General features: G+C 43.1%; 1 protein-coding gene and 1 pseudogene across 3 annotated transcripts in view; both read left to right on the top strand.

Moving 5' to 3' along the window:
• Window positions 1–23,603, top strand: part of LOC126263647 (pro-resilin-like) — a 209,052-nt gene that overhangs the window by 79,594 nt on the left and 105,855 nt on the right. The window lies entirely within an intron of this gene.
• Window positions 5,666–5,783, top strand: LOC126263864 (5S ribosomal RNA; annotated as a pseudogene).

Genomic DNA, 23,603 nt, shown 5'->3' with positions numbered 1-23,603 from the left:
TTTTCCATTATACCTCCTCCTCTTGTGCTCCTTGAACCTGTTTGCTATCTCGGCATGTATATCCTAACAATTGTTGTCGGAGTTGATTTGCTGTCGATTCTGATGGGAACAACCCTATCACAGAACTCTTCACAGTAATGCACTCACTGTTCCGCATTCCTATTCATAACGAATTCTACTCCCACTATACCATTTTTGGCATTACCATGTTGTCACATGGCCAGAAGTCCTTGTCTTTTTTCTGTTTCGCTTCACTGACCCGCACTATATCTAGATTGAACCTTAGCATTTCCCTTTTCAGATTTCTAATTAGTTATATAATTGTTTTGGTGGGGTTTGTTTCCTGCTACTTTTTTACTGAACGCCCACCTTAGACGTACACAACAATGTATATTGGTTAGTTTTTGGAACACAGAAAATTCTCTGTCTTATTCGACCTGTAACGAAGTCTGCCTATGAAGTTCAGTATGAGCTGCTTTGTATCTTTCTTTACCTACCCACAGACCAATGATGTTAATGGTCAGAATTTGGTGCTTGTTAGCCATATCCCCACGAGCTAGGAATGGAGCACAAAGGGTTCGCAATTGGGAACATTTTGAAGGTCTTCTTAATTTCTAGTTGGAAACTGAAAATTTTGGAAATTTGTGGTACATTTCTGTGGCAACAAACTGCTAAGGTCACTACTTAATCTAACTTCGAGTTTGGGAACGTGGTTGATTCAAATGTTAGAAGCCTGTATTGTAGCGTCGGCATCTTCTGGAGCAATAATAAGCTGATAGTAACGAGTGATTAAATCAATTTGCATGCTATTACTGTATAGTTTTATTATAGGCTTCTGTCATTCATAACAAAAAGAAATCAACTGTACATTGAATAACTTAGACAAGATATGAACCTGCAAGTAGATGAATATCTAAAACCAATGCAGCATCACGTAAATTTATACAACAGTAGCAATATGGTTGATGGCTCTATAATAATGACTCTGAATCACCGCTATGCTTATAGTGCACAAAGATGCAATCAGTGAACAATGTAAATGTAACCTATGCTAGACATCACAATTTGACTAAATGCAGAGAAAACTGTAAACTAATAAATTCGAAATTAGGCGTTGTTTGACATTCATGAGAGAAACGACGTATCGCAGACACGTTGGAAAAGTATCGGAAGATAACACGCTGAAAGAACAGATGAACTGATCAGGAAGAAAATTTAGAGATGGATGGAAAGGTTGGATTGGGGAAGAAGCCGGGCGAGTTCTCTTCAAGGAGATCATCCCAGCATATGTTTTAGGAGACGAAGAGAGATGACCTGAAACCTACGCACCTTACGGCCGGATAAGCATTTTAACCGCTGCTCTTTACAGGTCCAATGTATTAACCACTGCATCAACTCGCTCGCTAAATAAAGACGCGCTTAACGATGATTCCATTGGACTGAAATGTGTAAGTAGCTGGGTAGATCAAAGTGAAGACAATCACTCTTAACTAAATCGAGACGGACTTGACAAGGAAGCAACGTGCGCTGTAGTATTTTCATAGAACATAGCAAATATCCACGGCCAGAATTTGCCAGCCACCAGTTTTTAAAAGGCTTAGAACAGAACAGCTTATTATATGATTAAGCAGATGCTGCCAAGCCAATGATCTAACCCAGAAAACTCTTGAAGAAGGTGAACTGATAATAAATTTCTTATACATTCAGTACAAAGTAGAATGGTATAGTCAGTTCACCTGTCATGTGATTTTGTAGTTTTCTCAAATTCTCTGCCTGTGTTTTATCATATTTTTATCATTACAGGGAGTAAGGTCACGCTCATAGATTAACTGATTGATTTTCATCTTCATTTTTATTACTTTTGATATTCAGCACCTCATCTAAATTGAATGACGTTTGCAAAACATGGATGATTGCTATAATTTATGAATGTTCACGTAATTGCAAATCCATGCACACGTAATTGCAGGTGGCCTTTCGCAGCAGGAGACACCTCTGAATTTCAATCGCCGCTAAATTTTAAACACCCACAAGCTGAGATTACTAAGAGGAACAGGGAAGAATTGCACATGCTTCGGTGTGTCACAGACAGGCAGTGGACTAAAGACGGTAATGGTAATAACACCGTAAGTGTCAATGTGTCTGTGTCAGCTCCGAGGAGAGTTAGTATAGAGAAAAACAAACGATGAGACAGCCGCTACTGATTTTGATGAGGGCAAAGTGGCGTCATTTTGTGTTGGTACAGAGGTACCCACTCTTTCCCGACCCTACAGCTGATGCACACCCAATTTAGTGTTTTGCACAGTCTGATGGTGCCCTGCTGATGTCACGAAACATCCGCTAAAAATCAATTTTGTGTGTGAGAACGTGCGTGATGAAGTTGTTGTGATGATGTGTATTCTGATGAATGACTGTTGGATATCAGGACTTTAAATGGCCACTTTTTATCGAGTGTTGATGTAGTAGAGTGCAATAAAATGTGGAAATGACTAACCAAACGTTGGAACCAAAAGCGAATACAATTTCATCAACCTGATACACTGCCCCAAAGATATGATTAAGAGGAATCAATAGCTTAATCTGTCATATGATCCACCAGAAATCATCCAGATGTGTTTGACAAAGCTACATCAGCATCTTCAGCGGGAGGTAGTGATCGCCGTGAAGCGCACAATTTCCGTTCTTTGTGCAGAAACTGGGGGACGGACGCAGTAACGAGGCAAGAGCAGTTGCCACATCACATGTTAATGCTGCATACCCAAAAAATCATTCGGAAGCGCGAAGGGTATCGAAAACACGTCACTGACCACAAGAAATGGGAACAGATGGTAACGTAATAACGACAGAGATCATTGGTTCCCTCATAAGAATAATAACGGGAGAGTCCACTCCACATGAGCATCAAGTGAGGTACCATGCACTCACAAATGTTGTGAAGGTGCGTACTGCAGACCCAAGGAATAACAGTCCGAGGATAGCTAACAGTGAAACTAACTAGTAACTAGTAGGTCTGGTAGCACTGTACACAGTGATCATAGTGATGTGCTACGTGGTAAAATGTATATTAGTATCGAAGGACGGAGAGAGAGAGATTCTTCTGAGAGAGAGGAGAATGCTCCAGAGGTGGATGGCTATCTTGTACGTTTTTTTTTTTTTTTTTTTTTTAGGTCGTCGCCAGTCTAATGACTGGTTTGATGCAACCCGCCATGAATTCCTTTCCTGTGCTAAGCTCTTCATCTCAGAGTCTGCCCTGTATTAATTGCTGGTGTATTCCAATCTCTATCTTCCCCTACAGTTTTTGCCCTCTACAGCTCCCTCTAGTACCATGGAAGTCATTCCCTCTTGTCTCAACAGACGTCCTATTATCCCGTCCCTTCTCCTTATCAATGTTTTCCATGTATTCTTTTCCTCTCCGATTCTGCACAGACACTCCTCATTCCTTACCTTATCAGTCCACCTAATTTTCAACATTTGTCTGTAGCACTACATCTCAAATGCTTCGATTCTCTTCTGTTCCGGTTTTCCCACAGTCCATGTTTCACTACCATACATTACTGTACTCCAGACGTATATTCTCGGAAATTAAATAAAACAACAAGTTTACTGTTACCAGTCACTGTTTATTTATCTCCACGACGCGTTTCAAAGATTTAAACCTCCATCATCAGGTGGATTTATATTTGTTAATATGTCATTTGTGTGTGTGTTGTGTTAAGATTTTTTGGAGGAACTTGTGGAACCATCTCCACACCTCCAGTGGTCACAGGTTCCTTTCGCTGCCGTAACACATCACATGTACCGTCATACTTCTTTAAAAAAAATCTCAAATTAAGGCCGATATTCGGTATCAGTAGACTTCTCTTGGATAGGATTGCCCTTTTTACCATTGCTAGTCTGCTTTTGATGTCCTCCTTGCTCCGTCCGTCACTCGTTATTTTACTGCCTAGGTAGCAGAATTCCTTAACTTTACCTACTTTGTGACTGTCAATCCTGGTATTAAGTTTCTCGCTGTTCTCATTTCTACTACTTCTCATTACTTTCTTTTTCGATTTACTTTCAATACATATTCTGTACTCATTAAACTGTTCATTCCATTCAGCAGATCATTTAATCCTTATTCTCTTTCACTCAGGATAGCAACGTCATCTTTTCACCTTGAATTTTTATTCCACTCCTGAACCTTTCTTTAATTTCCATCATTGCTTCCTCGATATACAGATTGAACAGTAGGGGCGAAATACTACATTACTGTCTTACGCCCTTTTTAATACGTTCAATTCGTTCTTGGTCGTCCACTATTATTATTCCCTCTTGGCTGGGCCGGCCCTGGTAACCGAGCGGTTCTAGGCGCTACAGTCTGGAACCGCGCGACCGCTACGGTCGCAGGTTCGAATCCTGCCTCGGGCATGGATGTTTGTGATGTACTTAGGTTAGTTGGGTTTAAGTAGTTCTAAGTTCTAGGGGACTGATGACTTCAGAGGTTAAGTCCCATAATGCTCAGAGCCATTTGAACCATTTGAACCTCTTGGCTGCAGTTCTTGTTGTATATGACCCGTCTCTCCCCATACTTACCCCTATTTTCCTCAGAATTTCGAACATTATTCACCATTTTACATTGTCGAGTGCTTTTTCCAGGTCAACAAATCCTATGAACGTGTCTTGAATTTTCTTTAGTCTTGTTCCATTACTAACTGCAACGTCAGAATTGCCCCTCTCATGCCTAAAGCCAAACTGATCGTCACCTAACGCATCCTCGGTTTTCGTTTCCGTTCTTATGTGTATTGTTCTTGTCAGCATCTTGGATACGTGAGCTGTTAAGCTGATTGTGCGATGATTCTCGCACTTGTCAGCTCTTGCCGTGTTCGGAATTGAGGGATGATGTTTTCTAAAGTCAGATGGTACGTCGCCAGACCTATACATTCTACACACCAACATGAGTAGTCGTTTTGTTGCTACTTCCCCGAACTATTTTAGAAATTCTGATGGAATGTTATCTATCACTTCTTCCTTATTTGATCTTCTCCAGAGTCCTTTTAAATTCAGATTCTAATACCGGGTCCCCTATCTCTTCTAAATCGACACCTGTTTCTTCTCCTATCACATCAGAGAAATCTCCTTCATAGAGGCTTTCAATGTATTCTTTCCACCTATCCTCTCTCTCGACTGCATTTAACAGTGGAATTCCCGTTGCACTGTTAATGTTATCACCGTTGCTTTTAATGTCACCAAAGGTTGTTTTGACTTTCCTGTATGCTGAGTCTGTCCTTCCGACAATTATTTCTTTTTCGATGTCTTCACATTTTTCCTGCAGCCATTTCGTCTTAGCTTCCCTGCACTTTCTATTTATTTCATTCTTCAGTGAGCTGTATTTCTATATTCCTGTGTTTCCCGGATCATTTTTGTACTTCCTCCTTTCATTGATCTATTGAAGTATTTGTCCTGTTACCCATGGTTTCTTCGCAGTTACCTTCTTTGTACCTATGTTTTCGTTTCCAAATTCTGTTAGCGCCCTCTTTAGGTATGTTCATTCCTCTTCAACTGCGCTACCTACTGAGCTATTCCTTATTGCTGTATCTATAGCCTTCGGGAACTTCAAGCGTATCTTGTCATTCTTTAGTACTTCTGTATCACACTTCTCTGCGTATTGATTCTTCCTAATGTCTTAGCCAACGGCCTTGCCGCAGTGGTAACACCGGTTCCCGTCAGATCACCGAAGTTAAGTGCAGTCGGGCTGGGCTAGTACTTGGATGGGTGACCATCCGGTCTACCGAGCGCTGTTGACAAGTGTGGAGCACTCAGCCATTGTGAGGCAAACTGAGGAGCTACTTGATTGAGAAGTAGCGGCTCCGGTCTCGGAAACTGAATACGGCCAGGAGAGCGGTGTGCTGACCACATGCCCCTCCATATCCGCATCCAGTAATGCCAATGGGCTAAGGATGATACGGCGGCCGGTCGGTACCGCTGGGCCTACATGGCCTGTTCGGGAGGGGTTTAGTTTAGTTTGACTAATGTCTTAAGCTTCAGCCTACTTTTCATCACTACTGAATTGTGATCTGAGTCTATAAATGCTCCTGGGTACGCCTTACAATCCAGTATCTGATTTCGGAATCTCTGTCTGACCATGATGCACTCTGCTTGAAATTATCCCGTACCACCCGGACTTTTCCAAGTATACTTCGTCCTCTTGTGATTCCTGAACAGAGTATTCGCTATTACTAGCTGACGTTTATTGCAGAACTCAATTAAACTTTCTCCTCTATCATTCCTTGTTCGAAGCCCAATTCTCCTGTAACTTTTTCATCTACTGCCCCGCTTACAACGGCATTCCACTCTCCCATGACTATTAGATTTTCATCTTCCTTTACATACTGTATTACCCTTTCAATATCCTCATACACTTTCTCTATCTCATCATCTTCAGCTTGCGACAATGGCATGTATACCGGAACTATCGTTGTCGGTGTAGGTTTGTTGTCGATTCTGATAAGGCTGCTTAGGCTAAGAATTAATGATAGAGGTGTCTACAATTGCGTAGTCTGATTTCGGCTAACAATGACTGTATCTATGAAGTATGTTTAAGAGAGAGAGCATAATAAGAGTTCCAAACACAGAAAGGTGAATTTCATGGAGCAGTTACCGGAAAGGCAGTGTAGTAGAGGAAGCACGTGAGCATAAATTTAATTAATTATTGTAAGAAGTCTACTGCATAAATTTTGAATTAAGACTGGTCGTCACAAAACCCGACAACGATACTTCCAACTTACATATTTAAAGCTGGCTTGAAAACAGTGTCTTCGGAAAAAATTCCTCCACTGTGTTCATAGATGTTTTGCGCATGGTATCTTTTAAACACCAAGTAGGGCATGCAGAAACAAATTTTAATTAATTGATAATTGTGAACAATGATAGGGCACGGCTTTAGGGAAGCGGAACGTACTAGAGAATGTCAAGTGAAACTTTCAAAAACTTTTGTTTGACGTCAGTAACCCAGACAAAAATCAAACATTGCTGCACAGCTGTTACATGTTCTGCTGTATTACTTAATTCTTAGAGAACAAGATTTCTTCTCGAAAATATTGTCTAAGTGAGTAAATTCTCTTTTCAGTCTGCAGAACGCCAGTTAATAAAAATTACAACTTCAGAAAAATATAAAAAATAAAAACTTATCTGTCTTACTACGCTTTTACAAGTTGCACTGAGCTTTGAGCAACTACACTCTAACCGCATTAGTCTTACAAAAAGGACAAAAAAATAGAAAACTTTTCTTGTAATTAGAAAGAGTATATACACATTTAAAAAGCATATGAAATATGCACTCAGCATTTAACTTAAATTTCATAATTAAAAGCAATTTCGTTCTTAAGCGCTACCCAAAGACTTTTTCTGGTGTTTCTCTCAAAACTTCTCTCCCTGACAGTGCACGAACAGGACAACAAAACTGAACATTGTTTATTAAATTACCATTCATTAATTAGAGTAAGGCAAGAATCCTACTTTCTTGTCAGTCAAATGGTTCAAATGGCTCTGAGCACTATGGGACTTAACTTCTGAGGTCATCAGTCCCCTAGAATTTAGAACTACTTAAACCTAACTAACCTAAGGACATCACACTCATCCATTCCCGAGGTAGGATTCGAACCCGCGACCGTAGCGGTCGCGCGGTTCCAGACTGTAGCGCCTAGAACCGCTCGGCCACTCCGGCCGGCTCTTGTCAGTCAGATTCTACCTGTACCGAACAGAACTGTAATACACTTTTATCATATTTGCGAGCACAATCACATGGCAGAAACGTCGCTTCGCCGGTTATTAAATCTGCTGATTCCCCAGATTCCAGTACAGTCTGTCTCGGCACATAGTCAAACACCAGCTGCACATTTCTCTGTCCTCGCCGATCTCTTGACAAACCACACACCGTAATATAGGATAGTCGAGCAGCGAGTAACGGATACGAGTTCCATCCCGTTGTTTCCGTCTCGACACCAGCTGCGGGATCCACCGCTCTCCTTGCTGCGTGCGTCAGCGCCTTGCGGTGCCATACTGCTCGGTTCGTTGCGCTCTCTGTTGGTGTCCACAGTTACCTGCAGACAGCCACGCCACGATCTCGCGTCTCTGTGCACAACTCTACTCTCCAAATCAGCTCCCTCTGCTCCCTCTCTACAACACCCAGATGTAGATTATGTAGACCAGTTGCTCACCTTGTATGATCATACATTTTCTAAGTGTTTTGCGAAGTTTTGTTTTATTAGTTGTGCTGAATATTATTCATCTAAATATGTTGTCAAGTTACAAACGATATTTGTTATTTAAGAAAGAGAATACACATGGAATGTTAACAAATGGCTCTGAGCACTGAGGTCATCAGTCCCCTAGAACTTAGAACTACTTAAACTTAAGGACATCACACACATCCATGCCCGACGCAGGATTCGAACCCGCGACCGTAGCGGTCGCGCGCTTCCAGACTGTAGCGCCTAGAACCGCTCGGCCACATCGGCCGGCGGAATGTTAACATTTTGTAAGTAGACACGCTGGTCTAATCAGTGAAAAGCTATTGTCAAAGAGTGTAATAAATTGTAAATGCATTATCGCTGGACGTGTGTATTCGCTGGAGTGGCTATGCAAAAGTGCGGAGATAAAATGTCTGTTACCGAAGTGCGGAGCTGTGAAAAGTGAAATAGTTGCTTTGGCGGATGTTTAATATGGGCATTTATTGGGCACAATACAAATGCAGCAAGAGTAATTCACATAACATCAAGAGTACTGTGGGCTCTTGTAATTGGCTATGGCATGGCAAGAAGATCAACCTGTGGCCTGTTTTACTGCTAAATGAAGCCATTCGACAAACCAACGGCATCATAAAGTTAAATAACATCTACACTTTTTATAACTAGAGGTGTAATAGGCTGAAGCGTAGTTGGAATTTTATTGCTTAAATGACATTGTTTTCGTGCATATTGTCACGTAAATAATTTTTCTAAGTCATCATCCAAGTTTTATCCATCCTATCCCTTTGTATGAATCGAGATAATCAGAAAATGAACTGAAAATGAAGTGAACATTAATTTATTACATTGTCAAAACATTATTTTTCTAACTTTTGGACAATTACTGAAATGCCTGGGCTAGCAGGACTGAGCGGTTTAGTTTGTGGAAAGGGGCCAAAATAAGTTGTCATTTGCACTCAACATACAAACTTTATTTATCAACACTTAATATTACAAAAAGGATGCAAAACACTCAAAACTTTAGTCGACCTCCTCTGATTAACTTTAGATCTGCTGAAGGCCACACTCAAAATCCAAGACACAAGGCCTACGCAAGAAATTAAAATACAAGGTTCTTGTGGTGGTTTCACCCAAAAATATTTTCTAAATTTTCAATCTAAAGAGGCTGAAGGCCTTAGCAATTGAATTTTAATGGAACTTGGCTGGAGGCCGGATATTAAGTAATAAGAAGAACTTCAATCAAAAGGCAGAAGGCCTTATCTTAACACGGTGAAAGGACCAAATATACGTCGGCCGTTGAGACGACCAACCGAACGATCAACCAACGGTCGTCCCGCTCCAATCTCCCTCCGTTGGACAGTTCATGTGTGTCGGCAGCAGTCAGCGAGCACTGGGCTGCCCGCGCCTCACCAGAGCTCTGTCCCCGACTTCACTGCTGGTGCGTCCCCCGAATGCAATGCTTGTCCGTCTCCAACTGACTGCCAGACACACGACGATCCGGAAATACAAATGGTCGCTCCAGAGATAGTATGACAGTGCACTGATCGATACGAGCTGCTGCTGCTGCCGCTCACGGGCAAGTAAGGCGGGAAGTTAGTGGCGCCAGTAAATGGAATAAGAAAACGAGGCGGCGGTACCGTAATAGAAGATGAGAAACAATAAATGACAAGAACACGAGCCGTGCACGGCTCAATTGCGTTAGTAATGAAATCTTTGGCTGTAGTATGAATAATGTCAGAAACAGAATGATGCAAAAGCCAGTATTAATTCATTTTCCAAAAATATAATAACGTTCATAACAAAAAATTGGCAGTAAAACTTCACGTAACTTGGACACTGAATTTCATTGTCAAAGAATAGCTCTAATTTATAAATGGCTCTGAGCACTATGGGACTCAACTGCTGAGGTTATTAGTCCCCTAGAACTTAGAACTAGTTAAACCTAACTAACCTAAGGACATCACAAACATCCATGCCCGAGGCAGGATTCGAACCTGCGACCGCAGCGGTCTTGCGGTTCCAGACTGCAGCGCCTTTAACCGCACGGCCACTTCGGCCGGCAGCTCTAATTTATAGCTTGTGGCATAATTTATAACTTTTATTACAAAGAAATATCAGAGTAACTGATAGGTAATTACCAGTCCTTGCCAATGAGTAAATTCAATCTTTTTGCTTGCTACAATTACGGCAGTCAGTATTACGGTGAGTAACGTAACAAAACGTTTCTGTCCACAGTCAGTAAACAATCTTACTTTACTTGATCCTTGAAAATTAATGTAATATGTTGTATGTGTTTGCTGTTATATCGTAATTTGATTACTGTGACATGTGTGGTATGAAGTACTTGAAAGTGTGCATTAGGTACTGTTACTACGTTATGACGCCAATAACCATTCTTACGTAAGATTGCTTACTAGTATAAAGTTGAGTTTCGATTTAATTATTCTTGTCCCGTTGAGGAACTGGCGACCGTTGGTTACTTTCTTTAATGACATACTTTGAAAACCTTTTCTCTAAATCTTCCAGTATCTACTGTTACTTAAAAATTGATTTACGTAATAAAAATACATAAGCTTAACCGAACTTTGTTCCTAATCGTCATTGCTAAAATACTGACCAGTGGCGATTCGGTTATAACTTCATCTACTTCTCTCGGTTTTGCTTTATTCTTCAGAGAATATGCCTTTTCCCCACTGATTAGGACTCGAGGTACACGGTCATATAGAAAAGCCTATTTAGCCGGAGAGGTAGGAGCGTTATACCTGATGTGGCAAGGCCGATACTGCGGCATGGCTCAGAATGATAAGCTAGGACACCTGAAGCTCACCAGACAGACAGAACAGCTTCGCGAAATTTTAATTGCACATTGTGAGGTATTATCTGAAGCGCCTCACATAATTAACAAGGGGAAGCCACGACGCTGGGATCGCCGATTTTATTCAAACTTAGAACACTTTTAAGGTCATTAAAACAACATAATGTGCAAGTAGTTCTACAGTGGCAATTTGGAGAAAATCGCAAGACAAGTTTTACGCGTCTATTATCCATCTGATGTATCTGCGCGTCGGTGCCGTCATTTAGAGTTCATGGCAGTCAAGTGGTTCAGTCGGTCTTTGGCTGTGGTGAGGCGTGCAGGCCTTGTTTGCGTCTCGCCTGTTGTGCTGTTTGCGAACGAGCGCGCGTTTATTTACTTCCGCGTAGCAGCTTGTCTGAGAGTCCCACTTCAGTGATCATCATGGCGTTTTCTTATTGCCAAGCAACAACCAAATTAACTTTTCCAGTAGATCACGAACGTTTTGTACGGGATGAAATACGTCTCCCGCCACAAGACTCTTTCAGAATACATTTTTCAATCCTCAGGACTACTGTGTACATTAAGCTGGTGAATGACGAGCTGTACGCCGATGTTGTGCGGCGCCGCGCTAACCGTCTCAAGTTTTGATATTCTGACGGACATACAGGGACTGTAGTGGTTGATCACGCTGTGGAAGACGTTCGAAACGTACCGTGTCCTTAATTGTCTCCGTCAGATAAAAATTGAGCTACGGGAACACGTGCTTCCTACTTGGTTATTGCCGGCTGCAGGGCTGTTGTCATGTAAGATGGCCAGCCGCGCACCTGTTCAGGTTGTGGCCAGGAAGGCCATGCCCGTTCTGTGTGTCTTCGATCGACGACGTCGCTCCTCCTGCGGCCCCTACAGTGTTACCTCTGTCTTACGCGTCTGCGGCTGTGCTGCCTGCAACGGCCCCCTCTGAATCAGTCGGCACCGGTGTCGACTCCTCTCGACGGTGTGATGGACGTTTCGCCTGTCTCTGCTACACCCCTGCCGGAGGCAATACAAATGAACGACGACCGTCAGCAGGCGCAAACTGTCTGTCCCGACCCTTGGTGGTTGATCACGGAGCAGTACCTACCTCCGCCTTTCTGCCATCTGCCCACATGTCGGATAACAGCCGCCCTCTATCCGACACGAAATGGAAGAGACAACGTCGAACCCCTTCTGATGACTGCGTCCATCGGAAGTCTGCACACGATGACGACCCTGTTACTGATGGTGCGCTGTTCTCTGACGCCCTGACACCTAACGACGCGAAGTCCCTCCCTGCCTCCCCAGTCAGGTTCCAGCTCTGGACACCGACCTTCCCCCACCTGCGTCTAATGCGGCCGCCTCTCTTTCTGTGTCTGGCGCTACCTGTGAGCGCACCTCTGATAATGTTCCACTGAACCTACCCATCGACAAGTCTGTCTCCTGGGCGGACGATGTCGATGTCGACGCTGAGGATGGGCATTCTGGAGGTGTACAGAACGATGGACCGCCGTTGGTGGGTCGGCTCCCTCCCAGTCACAGTGATGTGCCCTCCCGTGGGGGCCTGACAGGGAGTTCCCTGTGCTTGTCCCGTGTTTGAATCGCCTGTCCTCGTGCCGATGGCTCCTTCCCAGACTTATTGCCTAGCCACTGTCAATGTCAACACTATTCACGTATGCCACACACTGGCTTTACTCCATCACATGCTGTATGCCGCGGACGTTGACATATCTCTGCTTCAGGAGGTGTATGTTGCAACTTCCTGTTCTCCTTGGTTGTACAGCACTTGTTTCTCATGCTTCCCATACAGGTAGGGGGGTGCCGATCCTCTTATGGCGGTATCCTCGCTGATGCAGTTGCCTGTCTGCCTGATGCCAGAGGTATGTCTCTCATGTTTAATGGCGTCAGGATCGTCAGTCTCTATGCGCATTCTGTTTCTGGTCGGCGCCGTAAACGTTCCACCTTGTTCTCAGAGGCAGTCACGCCTCTCTTCCTGGGCCGGCAGGATGCATTGATCATGCGGTGTGATTTCAACTGCACCCAGGCTCCGCGGCGCTAGCGACAATTCTCCAGCACCTCAGCCCAGTAGATTCTTGGGTGCATGTTCATGGCGATCTTCCGGGGTTTACGCCATTCTTCCAGTCGACTCTATCGTGTTTACACCTCCCGCGATATTATCAGTGGGGTGCAGGCTGCTGACGTGTGGCACACTGCGTTCTCTGACCATTGAAGCCATCAATCTCTGACGCGAAAGAGTGTGGCGCGGGCGTAGGCCATGGAACCTGAACACGATGCACCATACTGCACCCGACGGCCGGCAGCTCTTCCAGCCCATTTGGGCAGCTTGTCGTCGACGCCGTGATGCCTAACCGTCTGCCCTGTCATGGTGGATGCTCAGTGCAAAGCCTGCTCTCCGCAAGACCTTGATTGGTTGCCGAAGGGAGGTTGGGGCCTGGCAGCGACGGACTGGTGAAATGGTGAAACAGACTTCCTGTCTATTTCACCATTCTCCGGGAATATTCTATGAAGCCTTATTCGCCAGAGCACCAGGCGTTGGCGAATCGTGCCCAGGCAGAGCTCACGTCCCCCTCTCGCTGACACCTTGAAGGAACCATGGTTAGGGTGCGCACACACGATGGGTTAGTGCAAGAGCAACCATCTATGTATCATAGCGGAACGATGCCACCGTCGGAGGAATTTAATTAATGTTCTTACGACTGGTGATGGGCAGTGTTTTGATACCCAACGGGATATCGGGTCTGCCCTCCATACACATTACATTACGCTGTACGCTGAACAATGTCACCGCCCTGCCAACATTATGGCAGTCTCCAGCCTCTTCTTAGGCTTGGTTCCCGTGGATGTCACGATGGATCTGATTGCTAATGTCATGAAGTCCATGACGCTATCCAGGCGGGTGCTACTAACAGGTTGCCTGGCCCTGAAGGCCTCGCACTGGAGCTTAATGTGTCCCCATAGAAAAAAGTCACAGGGAGTGAGATCTGGTGATCGGGGAGGCCATTTCATGAAACAGCTCGCTCCTCACCGAACTCGCCATGTTCGCGATTAACGCTATCGACAAATTACCAAACTATGCTGTGGCTGTACACATTAAAAAAAATAACTTTCAGGGTTTCTCTCAAAATGACATATGTATGATACCTATACAATGTTTCGTTCTTGTGCAATAAATAATTGAAAGTGTTCCCGGACTTTACGTACACCGTGTACATATTCCGTGTTCATTTTATTTCATTTTATGATCTGTCATTTTCAGACAAGTAGCGCAAACTCCTCGATTTATTTTTCAACTTTTGTTAATATTTTGTAATGCCATTTATAATAAGAAAGACGGCCGATGTGGCCGAGCGGTTCTGGGCGCATCAGTCCGGAACCCCGCTGCTGCTACAGTCGTAGGTTCGTATCCTCCCTTGGGCATGGATAAGCGTGATGTCCTTAGCTTAGTCAGGTTTAAATAGTTCTAAGTCTAGGGGACTGATGACCTCAGATGTTAAGTTCCATAGTGCTTAGAGCCATTTGAATCATTTTTAAAATAACAAAGTAATTCCGTATCTTTACTTGTTCTGGCAACAAGACCTTTTGTCGTTGTAAAGAGACTCTGACACTCGTAGCGATCCGAAGTTTTTTCAGTGACCTCACATTATTAATTTATTCATATTTTTAAAAAAACTGCTTTGGAAAATGGAACAAGCTAATTAATAAATACGTCAAACTTTGAGTTGGTACTCCGCTCCCCAGTAAACATTTTTTGAACTTTCTTTAAAATCTTTAGTAGTTTTATCATTAATCAGCCTCACTACTTTCGTAGACTGGTTCTGAGCTGTAGAGCGAGATAGGTTATAAAATATGACTAACTGTGCGTCACGATCTTACAACCCACTTACCACCTGATTGACATGTGTCAATGCTTGTTGAACCAATACATTAACAACTTATTTTAAGATTACATTTGATTTCCTTATGCTGCAGATTTTCATTTTATATCGCGTATGCAGATACCTGTGGCTCTCAATAAACTCAGATAGCAGGGCAGAACGCATAGAAGGCAGTAAATTTCCAGTTCCCATGCTGGCTGAAGTAGACACTGGAACACTGTCGTTGCCGGTAAGCGGTGGGGTGAGGCGCTGTGTCTTACTGCGAGAACGACAGTTGCTCCATCGCACGATACGCAGGGAAACTACACCCTTTTTGGCGAGAAGCAACTAATTTTGTTTAATAAATATATACAAATACAGATATTAGGCATGGATGTGTGTGATGTCCTTAGGTTAGTTAGGTTTAAGTAGTTCTAAGTTCTAGGGGACTGATGACCACAGCAATTGAGTCCCATAGTGATCAGAGCCATTTTGAACAGATATTAGGAGAAGCCTACTGGTCTTAAACACTTCCTTATAACGGTATTACGAAGCAGCAGTCATTTTAATAAACACATGAATAATATTTAAGATAGCGAAGTTTACGAATACCTGTGATGTTTCACGATTGCCAGATCTCGACTGCGAGGCACAGTCGTCAGTCGCGGATAGGATGCGTTTCGATATACAGGGTGGTTATAATTAACGCTAAACTTTCAAAAAGCTGCAGAAATAACACCACTGGTCAGAAAGACGTCGAATTGCAACGGAATATTATCGGAGAAGGGGGAAAACGTATGTCAGAAGAAAAAAATAGGGTGAAAATCGATCAATGGATGGCCGCTGTATGTGCCAGAATACGTAAATGAAAGACCTGTCATGCGCACGACCCACTGAAGTTGGGTATACGGCTTTTCCTCCTTTCGCGTCTGCGACGTTCGCCATGACTATCTCAATGGAGGATCGCGCTCTGCTTGTAAAGCTGTATTACAAGAATGATGACTGTGCCCACTTCGCTCTGCTGAAGTTCCGGACACTGAAGGATTTGAAAAAGGGCGTTGGTCCGATTACTGCCGTGGGTCTGGAGAAAATGATCCGGAAATTCGAAAAGACGTGTTCTTTTGGTGTGCAACCTGGTAGAGGGAGGAAACGAATTGATCCGATGTCAGTGGAAGCAGTGAGCACAGCAATGCAGGAGGAGACGAGTGGTAGTGTGTAAACGTGTAGTGCAGAGAGAATTGCGCGAACACTGGACATACACGTGGGCACGGTGCGTAAAATCCTACGAAACATCCTTCTTTGCTATCCGTTCAAAATTACACATGTGCACGAGTTGCTTCAAGTTGACCTGCCGGACAGATCTTTGCTTTAGAATTTCTTGCTCGCATGGAAGTGGACATTGATTGGACATGGAGGATTTTGTGGACAGACGAAGCCCACTTCCATATGACAGGATATGTCATTACACAGAACTGTAAAATATGGGCAACGGAAAGTCCACACGTAAAACAACCAGTACCACTTCATACTGAAAAGATCACTGTATGGTACAGGTTTACGACATCATTTATCATTGGCCCATATTTTTTCGAAGAGTCAAGTGCTTCGGGTCCTGCTAGCTGTACCGTCACTGGTAAGCGCTGAGAGTGTCTTTTGCGCAACAACGTCAGTCCAGCTCTCCAACAGCGTGGATGTGTGGGTGGGATCACTTTTATGCAAGATGGTGCACCTACACATTGAAAATTCAGTTAAGCAGCTGCTGAAGTGGGTATCCGAAATGCTAGAATTATCAGCCACCATTTCCCTACAGCCTGGCCGTCCAGAACACCTGATCTTAATGCTGCAAACTTAGCTGTATTGAAGGCAAGCATTGCGCAACACATTCTAAACTTGAACCCTGAAGCATTTCACTCAGTTGTGGAACATGCTGTTTGTCGATTTCAGCTTGTTGCAGAAAACGGTGGACAGCACACTGAACATGTTTTCTTCCAGTCACACGGAAACTAATAATCGGATTTGATTTTGATTGTTGCTTTTTATGTCGTTTTTGGCCTCAGGACAATTGAAAACCGATGTGATTGATGTTTTTTATGCCGTATTTGGCGTCAGTAAATTAAAAACCGATTTTTACCATCCGATGTGATCTGAAGTCGACGTGGTGGATAGACTTACGTAACTAACAGCATCACATCTGTACACTCATGCACACTGAGTAGTACAGTTTGTTTGACGTCAAACGTACACCTTAGGCATTGCTGTATGATTCATTTGTCATTTTTAGTCGACCACTATTAAATTTTGATGCTTATAGCGCCATCCATTGCCACATTTTGTAGCTATTTATTTTTATTCTGCCATACGTTTTCCCCCTTCTCCGATAATATTCCGTTGCAGTTTCACGTCATTCTGACCTTATGACCAGTGGTGTTATTGCTACAGCGGTTTGAAAGTTTAACTTCAATTATAATCACGCTGTAGTTCTGTCGTTAGACTATGCTCACCAGAAATAGCTAGTTTAGAGTTAACAGGTAATATATTGCTTCATTTATTATCAGATTACAGTGCTTTCGTAAATAAACACACGTTAAGGACATCCACGAATCTTGTTTCAAGCAATATTGCTTCCCTCTTCATCACTTGGAAATTACAGGGTACAAAATTGCACTTTCCAGAGACTCCGATGGCGCTGATACTGCTTCTGCGATGGACATCAACTACGGCAGCTTTCCAGCAAAACAGGTACCAGGAAACCCTACGTGACGACTCACTAAGACAATCCAAGGATGGGTTGTTTTTCCCTCCAAATCCCGGATGGAAAAGCACGGCCAGTCATGTCTTACGCCTCCTATACCATCCTCTACGCGCTAACGATCTAAACTGGAGGCTTAGTAAGAAAGGGAGAGGATTTTACATCGGGTAGGGAAATTTGTGACTTAAAGCAAATTATAAGTGGAAAAAAGCACGTCTAGGTCATTTTTACTGTCAGATTCATTCAAGAAATATACATTACAATCAATACAAATTGACATCCGTTCCACAATAACCCACAAAAATATTTCATGAAAACTTCTCAGTTACATAGTGGAAACGTCTATATTGGAAGAAAGACAAATGTTACATTTGCAAATATCGTGATGTATACAGAATTTCGATATTTCTACATTTTTGTATGCATATCCTTTTATTTATGAATGTGACAGCTCCTCCTTTATCCATATTGTATCAACATAAATATGTGGCCATCTTATAACAACTTCCGTTAAGATTTTATTTGCCTGTGGTTATACACACATCAAATAAAGTTTTGCATCACCCCAGCTCCTAGAACTCCTGAAAATAAACGTTGACTGTGGATATTGTATCACATACGCAGTCCTTTTGACTGTTCAGGGATGTCGCTAAACTCGCCAAAAGATGTAAACAACTATGCAGGAGCAACGCCTAGTAGAAGGAGGGGCACCGACAGCCATTCAGTTCCAGACATTCCACCAGGAAGGAGGTACACGACTCGTGTTTTCTGTAGTTCAACCACTCCTACACGGTCAATACCGCGGTTCGATCGCATCTGCATTGTTACTTCGTACCAGTAAGATCTCTCAATAATGGAAGTGTCCAGGGGTCTCGGAGTGAACCAAAGCGATGTTGTTCGGACATGGAGGCGATACAGAGAAACTGTCCATGACTTGCCTCGCTCAGGCCGCCCAAGGGCTACTACTGCAGTGGACGAGCGCTACCTCCGGATTATGGGTCGGAGGAACCCTCACAGCAACACTACCATGTTGAATAATGCTTTTCGTGCAGTCACAGGACGTCGTGTTACGACTCAAAACGTGCGCAATAGGCTTCATGATGCGCAACTTTACTCCCAACGTCCATGGCGAGGTCCATCTTTGCAACCACGACACCATGCAGAGCGGTAGAGATAGGCCCCACAACATGCCGAATGGACCACTCATGATTGGCATCTCGTCCTTTCATGGATGTGTGTCGCCTATGGCTTCAACCAGACAATCATCGGAGACATGTTAGGAGGCAACCCAGTCAGGCAGAACGCCTTAGACACACTGTCCAGAGAGTGCAGCAAGGTGGAGGATCCCTGCTGTTTTGGAGTGGCATTATGCGGGGCAGACGTACGCCGCTGGTGGTCATGGAAGGCGCCGTAACGGCTATACGATACATCAATGTCATCATGCAACCATATCGGCAGAATATTGGCGAGGCATTCGACTTCACGGACGACAATTCGCCCCCTCATCGTGCACATCTTGTGAATGACTTCGTTCAGAATAACGACTTGGCTCGACCAGCGTGACCAGCATGTTCTACAGACATGAACCCAATCAAACACGCCTGGGATAGATTGAAAAGGGCTGTTTATGGACGACATGACCCACCAACCACTGGACCGACAGTGCCTTGATGAACTTGTGGATAGTATGCCACGACGAATACAGGCATGCAAGAGGACGTGCTACTGGGTATCAGAGGTACCGGTGTGTACAGCAGTCTGGACCACCACCTCTGAAGGTCTCGCTGTATTGTGGTACAACATGCAATGTGTGGTTTTCATGAGCAATAAAAAGGGCGGAAATGATGTTTATGTTGGTCTCTATTCCAATTTTCTGTACAGGTTCCGGAACTTTCAGAACCGAGGTGTTGCAAAACATTTTTGATGTATGTATGATGTTGAGAGAGGTGAATTACATCAGTTTGTTTTCAGCTCGTAAGATCTTGTAAACAAATTCATTATTCTGTCTATTACTCCCTAATATTCCGATGAAGCAAATAGATTTCACTTTTATCTTTATTGTTATACGGTAAACTTGGCGTCTCTGTCAATTTACTTTAAACATTTACATGCATACTCCGTAAACCACCGCATGGTGTATGGCTGAGCGTACGTTGCACCACTACTACTCTTTTCTCTTCCTGCTGCATCAGCAAATAGAGCGAGAGAAAAACGGCTGCCTATGTGCCTCCGCACGAGCCATATTTTCTCTCATCTTATCTACGTGTTCCCTACGCGAAATGAACGAAAGCGGCAGTGGAATCATTCTGCGTCAGCTTCAGATTCTGGTTGTGGTGAAAACGGTCCTCAGGGGTTTACTTCGCAAGATTATAGACGGTGTATTCATACGACTTTTTTTTAGAAATAGCCTAACGGAGTAATGTCCGAATATTTCGCTCCATATGAATTCGTTTTACTTCCTAATTGTGCGATTGTGAAGAATATGTTCAACCTAATCACTAAATTATGCAAATCACACACAATTGTGTTACTGGTCTCGTAAACACTGTAAAATTAGAAATTACATCTGTTCACTTACCCCTGTAATCACTAATAACCAAGCAATTTACTCGTGAAAGTGTGGCAACGGAACTCTAGGTACGATGTAAACATCACCTTCGTAATTTGACAGCTGTCACATTCAATTTGCCTTCGTCGCAAAGCTGAGACCAATACCGAAGAAGCAGCTTTATTTTATTGGTCGGTACCCAGAGACTAGTGACGTACTCCGCAATCTACGTACGCGACCTTATCAAACATTAAACAATGCCAATTAAGTTTGAAAAACAACACTAGACATGCGTTTAATAACACACTTCCCCTCAAACAGGCACACAAAGAACATGCAGCTGCAGCAGCCTTAATTTAAGAAAAAGAGATAGTTTAAGTAAAAGAAAAATACTTATAACTAATGGTGAATCAACGAAGCTATGCTGAAAGTTAATAATTCACTTCAAGCAATTTTATTCACGCAAGGAAAGAAAAGGAAAGGAAAGAAAAGGAATTAGTTTTATAATGAAACAGGCGATTTATAATATGAACTGCTGAATTATGTTCGCCTTTAATTGGGGAGAGCGCATGCAATGCAGCTTTTGTATTATTTGTTCGAAAGGTGTGGGGGCGTGTTGAGATGACGGCGGTGGTTGTGATGTTGCAGATAAAGCTGTTACAGCAACTCCATTAGTCGTATTTCCACGGCAAAGTATGCTGATGGTCGCCTTGCTTAGGCTACTTAAGTCAACCGCACTGGCGTTTAACAGGTCAGTGGCAGAGTAGACGTAAATGTTGGTGATAATCCACAGCTTCCATATGTGCAATTTATTACTCGTTATACATACATAGTTCTCATTTCGCCGCTTTATACACTGTCCATGATGATTTACAACTGCGATATAACAGTTCGTCACGTTTGCAAATTACCACCCATTCACTAATCGACAGTCAGTAAAATCGTTCTTGCACCTGAATCACAATTGTAATTATGTCCGCCGCAATAGTTACGGCTTCAAACAATCGGCCTTTTATTAAAAAGATGCAATACACAGTTTTATGGAGCTTTGGCTCTCACGATGCTGTTAAATGTAAAAACAGTTTCACTCACAAGGTAGCAATAAAAATAATGACTACTCGTGTTAAGTATTGTCAGTACCGGTTGAGACACAGTCCATTTACGAATAATCTAACCGAACGATGTTTCTGTTCATGATCATTTCAACATTCATTACGTACTGCAACGATAATCCCAACTGTCTGTCGTTAAGTTCCACGATACACTGTTCTCGTAATTTCTTTTCTGCTATATTACCGCACACACGCTCCCGTTGTATATCGATGCTCCACTATCGCTCTCGATATCGGTCTCAGTGCTTTCATGTCTAGTGTTCTTGGCATCACAGTTAGTGTTACAAATGAGGATAAAATGTCAAAAGAAAGGAAAGTTTTTCCACATTCAAGTAATAATAAGAAAACATATTTATCCATTAGAGAAAAAGAAATAAATTGCATTTACGTTTTAACGTTATTGCCAAACACAGCTATGCTACACCATCCAAGATTTGAATACTTAGTCTAAGAAAGCAAAAGAAATGACAGAAAAAAGTTACCTATCATTAATGGCTATATCTCGACACGGTTCACTAATTTTCTCATTAGTCTTTCGAGACAACAACGGTGCGTTTCCTCCAGGGATTCCCATTTGAGTTCACAAAGCACCTCGGTCATACATATTGACTGAACGTATCAGTAACAAATCTAGCAGCACGCCTCGGAATTGGTTCGAAGCCTTCCTTTATTCCGACCCGGCAGGAATCCCAAACACTCAAGCAGTACCCAAGAATGGGTCGCATCAGTGTTCTATACCCCACTTTCGTAAAATTCTCTCAATAACTCGAAGTCGACCACTCGCCTTTCCTACTGCAGTCCTGTAACGCTGATGTATAAATTCTGAATCTGACCTAACGGTAATGTCCCACGTGACCGCAGCAACTACAGGGATTTTCCTTTGTGTGCCGTTGGCCATCACTTGTTTTCTGCAGGTAGATTTGCTAAAACAGCTTACAGAATAACCGTTAGGATGTTGGCCTCGTATCCCGGAGGAAAGGAAATCAGATCCTTGTTTGATCATTCTGACTTAAGTTTCCTGTGATTTCTCTGGACCAGTAAAAACACGACGACATAGTTCCACAAATGAGAGCCAACCACTCATGCGCCATCCTTCAGAAACGAATGCGGTTCTGCGCCTTTTGTGAATTCTCCATGGTTTCCTTTGTTTGACTGGTGTGACCGCGAATTTCTCTCCTACGCCAACCATTTCAATCTAAGAGCAACACTTGCTCCAGAAGTCCTCAAACTATTTATAGCATGTATTACAATGTCTGTCTTCCTCTACAGTTTTTGCCCCTTAAGACATTTTTGAGTGTATACCTCTGTGCGCAATCTTCTGATGAAAGTATCCGCATGGTCAGTGGTAAGGAGTTACACGAGATACAGACCACTATTCAGTGTATTCCAAGATGATAAAAACTGATAAAAACATATTCACTCACACATAGACTGGCACACATACACACACAGACACAGAGAGAGAGAACGAGAGAGAGAGAGAGAGAGAGAGAGAGGGAGCGAGAGAGAGTTAACTGAATTATAGAGAGACTGCAGTTGTAATCATGAGCAAAGCCATAAATTATGTTGGACCGATAGGGAAACCAATTCTTGACTGTCAGTGGAATGGCTGAGGGCTTGAAACAGGCCACGATGAAAGTAGTTATAAACCATCAAAGCTTTTGCCTGTTAAAACTGCAACAGCTAGCATGGTTGCGGCCAAACGCGTTACGTAATTACGCAATACCCTACGTCTAGTACCTGTCATGTCACCATAATCGCAAAAGACATTCTCAGTTACCTAGTAACCTAGGTCTCACTGTCCGTAAAGAAAAACTTTCGTAAACTCTACTCTTAGGGGTGTATCAAAAATACAAAATTAAAACATAAAAATAAAAACAAAAAAACCATTGTGATCCATTACCTTGATCTAATTACTCTCCGGTCTCATCCGTTGCGGCGGAGAGGGATGGGGATTTCGCGGCCAAGCCTCGGGTTGTGACCCCTCCCCGCTTCACTCTCCTGCTCTCCTGCGCTCCCCGTGACCATTAAGTTCTGTGATCACGCAAAATAAATAAAACGAAAAGGAGGAAATGGTCAACGTGGTTGAATGATGCTGTGTAGGTGGACCGGGTTCGATTCCCTACAACGTGAGACATTTAATCCGCTAGGGGAATGCGCCTTGTGTTGTTCTTATAATCATTACATCATCGTCGAAGTGACGTGATGTAAAAAAACTTTCACTAGGCGCTCTAAAACCCCAGATGGGGTCTCTCGGCCAATAATGCCGTACTATCACTTAATTTTTT

This window comes from Schistocerca nitens, chromosome 6 (genome assembly GCF_023898315.1).
Source record: "Schistocerca nitens isolate TAMUIC-IGC-003100 chromosome 6, iqSchNite1.1, whole genome shotgun sequence".
Taxonomy (NCBI): domain Eukaryota; kingdom Metazoa; phylum Arthropoda; class Insecta; order Orthoptera; family Acrididae; genus Schistocerca; species Schistocerca nitens.
This window is presented reverse-complemented; position numbering and strand designations above follow the sequence as displayed.